The following is a 14,888-nucleotide window of genomic DNA, read 5'->3' as shown; positions in this document are numbered from 1 at the left end:
GTTGGCTCTTTGGTATGCTGGCTTAGAAAGTTTCTTGTTGCCACGTCCAGCAGCTTAGCTCTCCATGTTTCTGGTCCTCCATGCGGGTCTCTGTTCTTCCAAAGAACAGTGTGTGTGTGTGTGTGTGTGTGTGTGTGTGTGTGTGTGTGTGTGTGTGTGTGTGTGTGTGTGTGTGTGTGTGTGTGCGCGCGCGCGCCGCTCCTGAGGTAAGGTGAACGGACAACAGAAAGCAGAAATCTGATTTAGGCTAACTAATTACACACACACACACATACACACACACACACACACACACACACACACACACACACACACACACACACACACACACACACACACACACACACACAGGAACCTGTGTAAGGAATCATTCAGAATCTTGTACACCACATATGTAAGACCAATCCTGGAGTATGCGGCCCCAGCATGGAGCCCGTACCTTGTCAAGCACAAGACGAAGCTGGAAAAAGTCCAAAGGTATGCTACTAGACTAGTCCCAGAACTAAGAGGCATGAGTTATGAGGAAAGGCTGCGGGAAATGCACCTCACGACACTGGAAGACAGAAGAGTAAGGGGGGACATGATCACAACCTACAAAATCCTCAGGGGAATCGACCGGGTAAACAAGGACGAACTTTTCAACACTGGTGGGACGCGAACAAGGGGACACAGGTGGAAGCTGAGTACCCAAATGAGCCACAGAGACGTTAGAAAGAACTTTTTCAGTGTCAGAGTAGTTAGCAAATGGAATGCATTAGGAAGTGATGTGGTGGAGGCTGACTCCATTCACAGTTTCAAATGTAGATATGATAGAGCCCAATAGGCTCAGGAATCTGTACACCAGTTGATTGACGGTTGAGAGGCGGGACCAAAGAGCCAGAGCTCAACCCCCGCAAGCACAATTAGGTGAGTACAATTAGGTGAGTACACACACACACACACACTCACACACACACACACACACACACACACACACACTCACACACACACACACTCACACACACACACACACTCACACACACACACACTCACACACACATACTCCTGGCTAATACACTGCCACACTACCTACAGAAACAACCCCTCAATAACCCACTACGATATTTCCTCTCCTTGTTATCGCCATTTCACTGGAGCCTCATCGCAACAAAACTCACGCAAGACTTAACTACCGGAACTGTCAGTAACAAGCGCTCGTTAAAATTGCGTCAGGAGAAGTAATTAGCGTGAATTGAACTAGGCGGTAACAGCTCCTGCTCTTTCTCCCTCCTCCTATTACTGTTCTTCTCCTCTTTACTTTCTCTTCCTCCTCCTCTTGATCTTCTAAGCTTTTAATTAAAGCTTGGATGGTATTCGTGGCGGCTGAAACTCAATTTTTCGTATTTATTTTTGTTTTTATTACTTGTAGGCCTACAAGTAATAATGACAGGAAAGGAATGAAGGTCCCATCCTTCCTCCCCTCCCATCCCCCACCTTTACACCTTCTCATTCCCCTACATGCCTACTGGCCTCACCCACCTATAACCACCTATTCTTGCTACCCACCTGCAGGGTGTTCCCAAGACGCCCATGTATATCCACCTATACCTGGCTACATCGTCCACCTGCGCTCACCCATCATCTGCGTCACTCATTTGCGCATCTGCACACACCTTCTCTAGCCCTCCAGCCAGACCTACCACTTATTGTATTTATTAATTTATTGTATTTATTTACATCTCTATTGACAAAAAATTATTTACAATTTTGCCTAATCTGAGGAATTCAATTAGGTCGTTATTAGAGTGAGGATAATGTTGGTATTCACTGCTAGGAAGGACAGAGGATCATACACAAGGCAATACGTCTAAACTGTAATTAAACTTCTATTGTGCACGGCCACACAAGGGCAGGGATGGTCTCCTCTGAGAGCCCTACCACTACACCATTATTATTGCTACCGTCACCTTCATCACTATCCCTCCCCACACTGGTTCATGGACTGATAAAGTCACCCCAAAAGGTGGCACGGGTTATGGTGTGCCCGTGAGTGGAGGCTCTTTGGAGCCATTACCAGTACCAATGGCTGATACTGGAGATCTGGGGATGGATGGGGGTCTTCATGGTCGCTCGCAGGTCATGGCCCGCGGGAGGCTTGGTCGCCAGGATGCAGGTCAATGTGCAAGGCGACGCTTTATATCTGAGCAGAACAACATCGAGAGCTTGGTACCATCAGGAACGTTGTGATTTTCGAGGAATTGCAGACTACGACGGTGGGTGGCAGCCTGCACCGGTGGTGGGTGGCAGCCTGCACCGGTGGTGGGTGGCAGCCTTCACCGGTGGTGGGTGGCAGCCTGCACCGGTGGTGGGTGGCAGCCTGCACCGGTGGTGGGTTTCAGCCTTCACCGGTGGTGGGTGGCAGCCTGCACCGGTGGTGGGTGGCAGCCTGCACCGGTGGTGGGTGGCAGCCTTCACCGGTGGTGGGTGGCAGCCTGCACCGGTGGTGGGTGGCAGCCTGCACCGGTGGTGGGTGGCAGCCTTCACCGGTGGTGGGTGGCAGCCTGCACCGGTGGTGGGTGGCAGCCTTCACCGGTGGTGGGTGGCAGCCTGCACCGGTGGTGGGTGGCAGCCTGCACCAACTGTGGATGGTAGCCTTCACCGGTGGTGGGTGGCAGCCTGCACCGGTGGTGGGTGGCAGCCTGCACCGGTGGTGGGTGGCAGCCTGCACCAACTGTGGATGGTAGCCTTCACCGGTGGTGGGTGGCAGCCTTCACCGGTGGTGGGTGGCAGCCTTCACCAACGGTGGATGGTAGCCTTCACCGGTGGTGGGTGGAAAAAACAAATATGTGCTTGTAATTGCAGTTGATTTGTTTGTGATTGGCGGTTAAGAGTGTGGAGGGAGAGGAGGAGGATGGGAGGGAAGAAGAGATGGGGCAAGGGGAGAGAAGTGTGGCGGGGGGAATGTGTTTAGGGGAAAAAGATGGGCGTTTCGGGAAAGTTTCTAAACACCATGAATGAATAGTGGCAGAGTTTGAGACGAAAAAGTATGAGTGTCGCAGAAGTGAGCCAGTCGTGTGGCCCACAACACCTGGCCACCAGAAGAGGCTAGGAAGACCCCGAGGATGGTGTCGAGATGGCTTTTTCAGTAGCCAACGAAGCGGTGCGAATCTCATAATATCATCAAATTCCACTGATCAATATTTCTCAAGACCTGGCTCTCAAACTCATTGTTCCTTTTTCCCTTCTCCCTCAGGATGGAGGGCAAGGAGTGATGCCAGAACCAACAACAACTGTGTAATGACCATATCAGGACCTCGGCAGCTCCGGCCCAAGCTGTGGGGCAAGCCAGGCGCGTGTGTTCATGTGTGCTCACCAATCTGGAGAGTGCACACGCATGACTGGCTCACAGTCCGCACAGGAACCGCCGCCGCCGTCTTGATGAGGTAATGACACCAGCCATGAAAGTGGTGGTTGCTGCTAGCGTCGCTGTCGATCCAGGCTGATCATTTGAATGTCCAGAGTCAAGCTTCGCCTCCTGAGCCCCGGATTAGCTCAATATTAGCTCCTAAATCCCCGTCTTTCAAGTTTTTTTTTTTTAATGCGTATTTACTTCTAGTGCTATGTAATGTGTATTTAGGCTGCTTTCTATGTCTCTCCCGGCTAGGTGGTTCCATCCGTTTACCACTCCTGCTCTCAAGTAGTTTTTCCTGACATGTCAAGTGTTTAGTCTGTCACACCATCCTAATCCATCCTTTCTACTATTCCTCATAATGAGCATTTAACCTTCGTCAGCCCTGCCAATCTCCATTAATATCTTGCCGTTATCATGTTCCTTATTGTCTCCATTGTGGCAAAGAATTCCCTCAGCAATTCTATATAATTCCATCCCTCCGGACCAAATACGAGTCTTGCTGCATATCTCAGGAATTGCTCTATTTCTGCTTTCCTTCTTTCAGGACACGAAGAAGGTGGAGGTTACCCACACACACAGGTGGGTTTGCTTTGGTACTTACGCGTCTGTATGAAGGACTCCTTAAGTAGGTCTTGTTAACGGTGTTGGCAGTCACGTTATCCTGCTATCTTGTGCCTGGAGTCACCTTGACGGTTACGTCTACTGGATCTTTCTCCTCCTCATCCTGAGAAGTTCTCTCTGTTCCTCGTTCATTAGCATACTGCTTTTGAGGTCTTCTCATGCCTGCAGCTATCCAAATATTGTTATATTTAACAATATGTTATCAGGGTTATGCATGATTGAGTAGGGTTAAATAATTTTTACATTAATCAGAATTGAGTATGGTTGAGTAAGGATTGGTCTTGTTGCATTAATCCGAGATGAGTTTGCTTAGCATGGTTCAGTATGGTTGAGTATTCTTAATTTAAGCTGGGCTGTGTATCCTTACTTAAGCTGGGTTGAGTATAGTATTAAAAATTTAAATAACCTCTATTAATTACATTTGTTATTATTTAGTTATCTATTGGTAGATGTAGAACGAGGTTATAGATTATCTGAAAACTTCCTTTATGGGGTGATGCTATCTTCGCTGTTTTAAGTATGCCATGGATAACCGTAATAGGGGCAACTGTGTGTCCTCTCTAGCATATGACAGAGTTGGTTGTAAGGTTCATGGGAGCTGGTCGGACCGAGCGGAGAGCACACTGGACTTGTGATCCTGTGGTCCCGGGTTCGATCCCGGGCGCCAGCGAGAAACGATGGGCAGAGTTTCTTTCACCCTATGCCCCTTGTTACCTAGCAGTAAATAGGTACCTGGGAGTTAATCACCTGTCACGGGCTGCTTCCTGGGGGTGGAGGCCTGGTCAAGGACCGGGCCGCGGGGACACTTAAAAAAAGCCCCGAAATCAACTCAAGATAGTCTCAAGCCTTGGTATATATATATATACCCAGTCTTCTCTTGCCCCCAAAAATCTCCCTGGTATGTAGAGTTGTGGCAGTTTTCACAGTGGCTGATTTCATAGTGGCGTTCTTTTGGCATTATTCGCCTGGTTCCTGTAATATGAAAAGCTGGACAGGTGTCTGTTGAAACATTCTTTCTTGTTTAATGCTCTTACAGAGTTTTGGGTGGAAAATGTTCAGCTTTTGGAACATTTATCTGCACTGAGGATATGTCTACACTTTCTGACGTGATTGCTTTTGCAAGTTACATTTGTTCTTTTCTATATCACACATTTACATGTACCCTCCACTCATAACAGCGACAGGTTTTGGCTTCTTGTTTTGTTTCTCTTTTAGTTGTTCCACTTGGCCCTACTCCATTGATCCCGCGTCTATCTGGGTGTCAGGTGCCATTAATGTGCAGGCTTTTGAGGCGTCTAAGCAAACATATATATAGATAGGGGTATGTGCTGGAGTGGAGGGCAGGAGGGTAGGTGGGGAGTTAAGAAAGATCAGCAATATCCCACACACTGCAACTTGATAAAAAAAATTATTCAACAACCGTTGTTTCATCACACTGTTGTGTTTCGCACACGTCTCAACTTCCCAGCAACTCGACATTTCTCGTTATTCAAGATTACAAAATGTGGAATTGCAATTCGTACTTTATCATTATCGCGGTATTATCATCATTATTATTAATTGAGAATGTTTTTTGGGTTAAGTATTAGACGGGGGGAATGAGGCAGCAAGAACTAGCTCCCGGTACCGCCTGGTAATGTTACAATATCTTTACACGTGTGACGTTGGACTACCGGTTTCCAGTTTTGCTAATTTCAAAGTACGTGTTGACCAGACCACACACTAGAAGTTGAAGGGACGACGACGTTTCGGTCCGTCCTGGACCATTCTCAAGTCCATTGATTCTCAAGACAATTGACTTGAGAATGGTCCAGGACGGACCGAAACGTCGTCGTCCCTTCAACTTCTAGTGTGTGGTCTGGTCAACATACTTCAGCCACGTTATTGTGACTCATCGCCTTCAAAGTACGTGTTAGTTGTTAACTTGGAAATTGCTCTTAGCAATTTCGACTCTCTTGTCTCCTTGCACTCTCACCGCAGTCAATACACTCTCAACACACTCACCACCCTCTCAACACACTCATCACACTCAACACACTCATCACACTCTCAACACACTCATCACACTCTCAACACACTCACCACCCTCTCAACACACACTCACTACACTCTCAACACACACTCACCACACTCTCACCACCCTCTCAACACACACTTACCACCCTCTCAACACACAACACACTCTCACCACACTCTCACCACACTCTCACCACACTCTCACACTCCCCGCAATACCAGTTCAATTTTAATCCAGTGTGGCAAGTTCTGAGTTGATTTGATATTTTCATAAACTTTATTTTTTTATACCTTTCATGCAATTTTACACTTCGGTAACCTCACGCCTCCTCCCACGACACCACAATGGGGGGTAAGTTCCCTATCATCCTAAGACAATCATCCTATCTTCCATATCATCCTACAACTATCATCCTATGTTCCCTATCATCCTAAGACAATCATCCTATCTTCCATATCATCCTACAACTATCATCCTATGTTCCCTATCATCCTAAGACTCTCATCATAAGTTCCACATCATTCTAAGTCCCCTATCATCCTAAGACTATCATTCTAAGTCCCCTATCATCCTAAGACTATCATTCTAAGTCCCCTATCATCCTAAGACTATCATTCTAAGTCCCCTATCATCCTAAGACTATCATTCTAAGTCCCCTATCATCCTAAGACTATCATTCTAAGTTCCTATCATCTTAAAACCTGCATAAATATTAACACTTAAAGACCTCTGCATTTTTGTTAGTCATATTCCTGGAACCTATATTATGTTCTATTACACAGTCGCGTGAAAATGTACATTTACAGTGGCTTTCGTGATAAGGAAGTGTTTATATGAGCAGCAGAGGATCAAGGTAATGTTTACATGAGCAGCAGAGGATCAAAGTAGTGTTTACATGAGCAGCAGAGGGTCAAGGTAGTGTTTATATGAGCAGCAGAGGGTCAAGGTAGTGTTTATATGAGCAGCAGAGGGTCAAGGTAGTGTTTACATGAGCAGCAGAGGGTCAAGGTAGTGTTTACATGAGCAGCAGAGGGTCAAGGTAGTGTTTACATGAGCAGCAGAGGGTCAAGGTAGTGTTTACATGAGCAGCAGAGGGTCAAGGTAGTGTTTACATGAGCAGCAGAGGGTCAAGGTAGTGTTTACATGAGCAGCAGAGGGTCAAGGTAGTGTTTATATGAGCAGCAGAGGGTTAAGGTAGTGTTTACTTGAACCTTGGAGCCCACCTGTGAATGCTTCCCATTTTGGAGATCTCATAGTCTATGACTATGATCCCACGTGAAAATGGCTAAAAAAACTCTCCGGAAAATTAACCCCCGATTTTAAAAGCCATGAAAATCTCTGGGGATTTGTTATAGGAGCCTTAAAGTGCGGCACTGGGGCCGACCTCATCCGACCTATGACACTCCCATACTCCCCATGTTGTGACCTAAAAGGCTGGGAGAGACTAGCATTAAGCGTCTGGCCTCCATCCTTAGATAGACACATTTTCTTTTACAGAGCTTGTTAAGAATCTCGTCTGACATGGAATCCACTGTGAAGGCAAGTTACTGACTCAAACCAGCCCGTTCTTCCGAGCGTTCCCTACGTCAAAAAAATGTCGTATTAAAGTGCCTTATCATACCAGAGAACCTACGGACAGAAAACGAGACATTACGTCACTTTCGCGAGATCATTTTTTAACACAACAGATGTTGGTCGTAGGTAAAGTAACGTCAAAATGCGACGTACTATTACTAGGATGGGTTGCGCCCACACTGCTCGCCTCACTACCCACTCATGAATGGTCCCCATGCACTTCCTGTCCTCCTTGTCATCGACGGGATATGGTCCAGGAGGCCTTTGTCCGCGCTTATACTATTATCCCCCCCCCCTCGTCCTCCTCCCCCGGTACCTAACAGCCAACCCCCACACCACTCTAGCGTTTAATGAAGGCACTTGTGAGCGTGAGAGGAAGTGAGAGTGAGGGGCAGAGCAGTGAGAGCTACACTATGTTATGCATAGTGCAAGTAGTAATAGTAGTAACAGTAGAAGTAGAAGTAGTTGTAGTGTGCGTTACATCAATCAAGAGATCCAGCCCAAGAGCGTAGTATTCCAGGCATGGCCAGAGTTCTAGCCGGACGACCCGCAGTACCGGTCCGGTCCACAGCCGGACGACCCGCAGTACCGGTCCGGTCCACAGCCAGACGACCCGCAGTACCGGTCCGGTCCACAGCCACACGACCCTGATCACACCACCCCGGGCTCCGGGTTCAGTGATGTAGTAGGGGTTGACGCTCCAGCATCACAAGCGAGAGCGCCTCAGTCCAATCCCTGGGCCGGATTGGGTTGATTAGACAGTTCCTTCACCCCACGAGTCCCAGTGACACCCAGCAGTACTAGACACACTTGGTGGACAGCGACTGATATATCATAATTTGGGGGGAATATATTGTGGAATATTTTAACCAGAGCCAGCATCTGGACTGTGGGCTCCTTCATAAAAATCTTGCTAGCACTAGCCATATGTCTCCTAACGCTGCTCCAGTTCACTATATTATATTATTATATATTATTATATTATATATACCTCTAACCAGCCTCAAGACATAAAACACACACACACACACACACTAGGCTCCAATCCTTAGTTGTTCGCCTCTATTCACCTATCAGTAATTGGGGACGTGGTTGTTAACCAATTGGTGTGTCGTGTTCTAGGCAGCACCAGTGGGCAAAGCTTACCATGAGCTATGGGAAGGTAAAGCTTGCTAGCAGGAGTCAGAAGGGTTCTTGCACCCACCTGTGTGGTGAAACAACAGAGAAGTAAGATGGCAGAGAAGGACTCCAGTCACAGTTTAAAATATGTAAATATGATACAGCCCAATATGCTCAGGCATTTGTACGCCAGTTGCCTGAAGGTTGAGAGACGGGACCAAAGAGCCTCATCCAGTTTAAAAGAACTCCAGGCCTTTGTAATGTACCTCTAGTAGTGTAGTAAACATTAAGAATCCGGTTTTTAGCACGGGAGGGAGTATAGTGGAGGGGATTTGTGGGTTTCAGACAGGTGGGAGGATTAAGAGTTTGTGCGATTTTTATTCACGATTTACTTGCAACGCTGATCTTAAGCTTACATATTCTTATAAATAGGATATACTTCAACTCCTGATACCCATGAAAAAGGCTCGCCATTCCGTTCTAGAGTCCTGGGTCTTCAATTTGCGTTAAAATCCCATTCATAAGCTCACCCAAACCATTTATCGTTTCATTAATTTTTAACTACTTGAGTCCGTTCTTGCCTGTTGGGCTCGTACCCTCCCCGCGTCATGCACCCCCCTACTACCCCTGTCCTGAGAGCCCTTGACCCATCACCACCCGACTTGACAACCTTGAGCACCACTTACACCTACAACATACACCTCAACATTTCTAAAGTACACTTGTCTAAACTCGAATGTCATATCTGTCTCAGCGAGTCTCAGATCTCATAGTCAGCGAATGTCATATCTGTCTCATTTCCAGCGAGTCCAGAAGACATCGCCGCACAGAACAACTGCCAACCGCCTTTAAGATACACACACACACCGACGCTGGAATTTCCCGTTGCCTCAGCCTCCAGTCAGCAGGGACGTGGTCGACGCCATTGGACGCTGCGTAAGAGTTGCCCTTCAGTCAGTGTTCTGGATGGGAGCGAGTGGAACGGATAAGTCACCGGGCTCTACCGGAGACCCATCTTCGGGAGCCTCTTAACACCTGACTGTTAACCGGCTCATTGGGGCTTAAACACCATATAAACTCGTGCGGATATAATATAGTTTTCCTTCCCCACCTGCTTTTGTTGTTTCTTGTGGTAGAGGGAGGTGGGGGAGCGGGGGAGTCAGATTTTATAAAATGGCAAGTAACTTTGTTATTGCCGTTGAATATTTGATTTGGTTCAGCCTGCCTGGTAAATTTTGCCACACTTTACGGCTCCTCTCATCCCTCTACACTCTCAGTCAGTGAAGAGTACAGGAAACCACAGTGACCTCATCCGAGGTATGAGTAATGGTGATTGGAGGTTAGGGTGGGAGGGAGAGGGGGGAAGGGTGGGAGGGAGAGTGGGGAAGGAAGGGAGGGTAAAGGGGAGGGAGAAGTAGTGGAAAGGGGAGGGGAAAGTAGGGGAGGGCGAGAGGAAGGGTAAACTAACCACCAGAGACCACAAGGCTGTCCATGGAAGCGAGTCTACCGCTGCTGCTGCTGCAGGCCGCCACAATTTCGATAAAAGGCTACTGGAATGGCGGTTTTTTCTTAGTGTACCAACTGTTCTTGCTACTGTGATAAGCTCTGCTGTCACTAGCTGTTGTTGCTGCTGCTGCTGTCACTAGCTACTATCACTAGCTGCTGCTGCCACCAATATTTTCAAAGGGAAACTAATACAATAGAGACGAGTGGTTGTCCCTGGTGGCGAGAAGGTCAACACTGACCACTGTACCACCAGGAAACCCCCGGCAGGAACTAGGCTTCAGGGTTGGCACGCAATGTGTAACCTCTAATTATCGAACCAAACCCAGTGGAGGTGGTCGATAGCAGTAGTGCTCGCAGGACCCACAGCGGGACAGTAAATAGTGATCCTCCATCATACGCTTCCTTGTACTCGCCTCTCTTCCCTTGTGCCCTCCCGCCCTTGTACTCGCCCCCCTCCCTTGTACTTGCCCCTCCTACCTTGTACTCGCCCCCCCCTCCCTTGTACTCACCCCTCCTCCCTTGTACTCGCCCCCCTCCCTTGTACTCGCCCCCCTCTCCCTTGCACTTGCCCCTCCTACCTTGTACTCGCCCCTCCTCCCTTGTACTCGCCCCCCTCCCTTGTACTCGCCCCCCCCTCCCTTGTACTCGCCCCCTCTCCCTTGTACTCGCCCCCTCCCTCCCTTGTACTCGCCCCCTCCCTCCCTTGTACTCGCCCCCTCCCTCCCTTGTACTCGCCCCCTCCCTCCCTTGTACTCGCCCCCTCCCTCCCTTGTACTCGCCCCCTCCCTCCCTTGTACTCGCCCCCCCCTCCCTTGTTATCGCCCCCCCCTCCCTTGTACTCGCCCCCCCCCTCCCTTGTACTCGCCCCCCTCCCTAATACTCGCCCCCACCTCCCCCTCCTAGTCATTACACCATAAACGCTAAGGTTTGCTGAAAATACCAAAGCAGGATTTTTAGTTTTTGCTTGTGAGTCAGAGAGCAACAAAGGAACGCCCTGCAAATCCTGCCTGCCCCACCCGACCTGCCTGCCTTACCTGACGTACCTGCCCTACCCAGCCTAGACCGTCATACCCGGCCTACCCTGCCATACCAGGCCCAATCTACCTTCTCGCTATACCTTGCCCGTCTGCCCGTCCCGGCCCTGCCTGCTCTGCCTACATCCCTGCCTGCCTTGCCTACCTCTCTGCTACCTCTGCCTACACTACCTACAAGCCTTACCCGAATGTCTTGTTTTCTTACCTACTTGAAAAATAAACCGAATCGTCGACCTTAATGTGCTCATCGCAACACCCTTAAGAGTCGAGAGGTCACCTGGAACCCCCAATTACCGAGGAGACGTCTGGAACTTCGAAGCAGCACAACAAACAACCAAAAAAATGTCTCACAGATTACAATGATGCGTTACGCACGATATGCATCCGGAGACGTGCGTCTCCTTCACACCTGTGCATCGTAAGATTAAGGATGACCTTAGCCATGTTGTGTAGAGGCAAACAAGTGGCCTCAAGCCTCACCAGTGGTCCACTTAGCCTGCTCCACTCTCACTTTTGTACCGCGTAATACATCAAGGGGAGCCGGTCGGCCGAGCGGACAGCACGCGGGACTTATGATCCTGTGGTCCTGGGTTCGATCCCAGGCGCCGGCGAGAAACAATGGGCAGAGTTTCTTTCACCCTATGCTCCTGTTACCTAGCAATAAAATAGGTACCTGGGTGTTAGTCAGCTGTCACGGGCTGCTTCCTCGGGGTGGAGGCCTGGTCGAGGACCGGGCCGCGGGGACACTAAAAAAGCCCCGAAATCATCTCAAGATAACCTCAAGAAGGCATTCATCAGAGTACATTGTGAAGCACCGAGACGCCTTGTTTGGGGAAAGTTTCTCAGATTGCTGTTGACGGTCATCTAGCGGAGCGTGAAGAAACTAGTAAGAGTATTTCAGATAGCAGTAGATTAAATGAATGGCGTAATCCCAGGTGTGGCACCAAGACACACGCTGGCACCGTGCCGGGAAGAGATAGCGGGATAGCAACAGGGTGGATTACTACAGCATCATTAAAGTGAGATAAAGTAGGCCAAGAGGACATATGTGAAAGCTGGGAGCGAAAATTAGATGAATAAATGCAAGGAAATACTCGTAGCCTGTACGGGTGACCAAGAGATAGAATGGGAAGTAGTGTAAGCCACCTCCACCAGCATCTCCAACCGATAGATAACCACACTACCGAAGTTTGCCCTTAACCTAAAACCTAGATGGCAATCTAGTGATTTAATTGGCAATCTCATCGCGGTACAACACTAACGACCTGACCCATTCCCCTTGCAGCACCCCACTCCCCCCCCCCTCTCCCCACCCTGACACAGCAGGTGCTGAAGGGTGGAGGGACCCTGGCCTCACCCCCCCCCCCCCACCCTCTCTGGCTAGAGTCCCACCCACCACATCCCCACTACCTCCCGTGCATACACAAGGGCTTCAGTAGTAAACCTCACGAGGGAATGCTAATGTTAAGCAGATGTTTGCATAGGTTAGGAAGACCTTATGCTTATCAGAAGTGGGTGTTATCATATATATATCAAACTTACGCTCTTCATCGGCACAAAGCGAATGTGGGCGGTGTGGCGAGACGGGAGATGGGCGGTGTGATGTGACGGGAGATGGGCGGTGTGGTGTGACGGGAGATGGGCGTGGGCCAGACGGGAGATGGGTGGTGTGGTGTGACGGGAGATGGGCGGTGTGGTGTTACAGGAGATGGGCGGTGTGGTGTTACAGGAGATGGGCGGTGTGGTGTTACAGGAGATGGGCGTGGGCCAGACGGGAGAGTGGGAACACCGGGGTAGGCGGAGGCTTTGGTAGAATGAACGCAGCACGCATACGCACGCACACACGCGCACACACACATCTCTCTCCTTCATAGGGTCTGACAGCCGCTACCCAGATACAATAACAATAAAGGTTTGGAATAGGTACTCGTGGGTAAACAAGGGTTGGACCACAGAAACATACATACACACATATATATACGTGCACAGACAGATATACGCATGTATACATATAAAGACACGTACACGCACTTATAGACGAACCTAGCGTCCTAATTCCCCCCGACTCACCTGCCCTCACCGCGCTCCCTCCCAGCACCCAGAACAAAAAAAACTAAATACTTTAATTTCCCGTCACTAAATTTGCAGGTAGACAGCAGAAGGATTCTTGCTGCGTCATAGAGGACAGTGAGAGTGTCGTGAAGCGACCTTGGCAAGGTGGCAGACAACACATCCGGCGGGGGAAGTGAAGTGGGACAGGCGTCTTTTTAGTGAACAACACACGCAAACAGGGCAAACAGGGCTGTTTACAAACAGGAAAATGTTTATTCTTCTATTCAAACACACACACACATACACACACACACACACACACACACACACACACACACACACACACTTCTCCTACGGTGGAAGCAGACTCCATACACAGTTTTAAGTGTAGATATGACAGAGCACAGTAGACTCAGGAACCTGTACACCAGTTGATTGACAGTTGAGAGGCGGGCCTAAAGAGCCAGAGCTCAACCCCTGCAAGCACAACTAGGTAAGTACATCTAGATAAGTACTCCCTCCCTCTCTCTCCCAGCGTCTCCTTGGTAAGCTGCGTGATAGCTCAGGGAGAGAGAGACAAATGTCAACAGGAGTCAGGTCGTGACCCAGTCCAGTATTGCGACTACGTTTGGTTTCTGTGCCTGGAGATTGACCCCAGCACCGTCGGCTCGCTCCTCGTTATCCAGCCCCTGCATACCCCGTCACACAGTCAAGGGTTGCTGTATAACCGCGGCTGTTCCCACGTTAAGAGCGCGTGCAAATAATCCTGCTGGCAGATCCGTCACACACTCCTAGGCGTGCCTAGGAGCCTGGCTCGGCAACGCCAGTGACACACCGTATTTAGGTCCGTCAACACAGTCACGCTCGACAAAACATGGAACACGTCGTAAAATGAATCAGAAGTGTAAGGAATAAATCCCATGGGAACGCCTCATGGCATACACATACACCTGGGACGGACTTCTGTCTTCTGTTGATGAATTATAGACACCAGCTAACCCGTCACAAAACATCCTGCATATCGTAATTAATTGCAACAAAAATAGCAAAAGTCTGTATATAAGTAACAACGCTGGTTCCTGAGCTACAAGGAAAGACTGAGGGAACTTAACGTCATCACACTGAAGGAACAAAAGAATAGAGAGGACATGATTACGACATATATAATTCTCATATGAATTGATAAAGCAAATAAAGAAGCAATATTCAAAGAGAGGAACCGCAGAACGAGGGAGCATGGAGAGCAGAACGAAATACAAAGAGTTACTTACAAAATAGAGAACGTTTTCGGTGCAAAAATCATACATAAATGTAATTGATTGGATAACAAAAAAAAGGTGGCGGGCCTTCGATACACGCTTTTAAAGTAAATATGACAATAAAAATGAGACAACAGTCATTTTATTAAACCATCAAATGCTTCTAACAGCGGGGATTAGGAGCTAAGGCTCGACCCTGGAAGCACACACCTGGGAGTGTAAATGGTGTAAATCCTCCCCCCCCCCTCCCTAGTCTCACCGTGGGAGCAGCCAGGTGTGGAGGTCACAAGGGCGCCACAGGACGCGGACATCTT

At 48.8% G+C, this 14,888-nt stretch overlaps 1 protein-coding gene across 3 annotated transcripts in view; it reads right to left on the bottom strand.

Moving 5' to 3' along the window:
• The window catches only part of LOC123759435 (apomucin), an 82,438-nt gene that overhangs the window by 65,253 nt on the left and 2,297 nt on the right, over nucleotides 1-14,888 (bottom strand). The window lies entirely within an intron of this gene.

The sequence above is a fragment of the Procambarus clarkii genome, chromosome 32 (genome assembly GCF_040958095.1).
Source record: "Procambarus clarkii isolate CNS0578487 chromosome 32, FALCON_Pclarkii_2.0, whole genome shotgun sequence".
Taxonomy (NCBI): Eukaryota; Metazoa; Arthropoda; class Malacostraca; order Decapoda; family Cambaridae; genus Procambarus; species Procambarus clarkii.
This window is presented reverse-complemented; position numbering and strand designations above follow the sequence as displayed.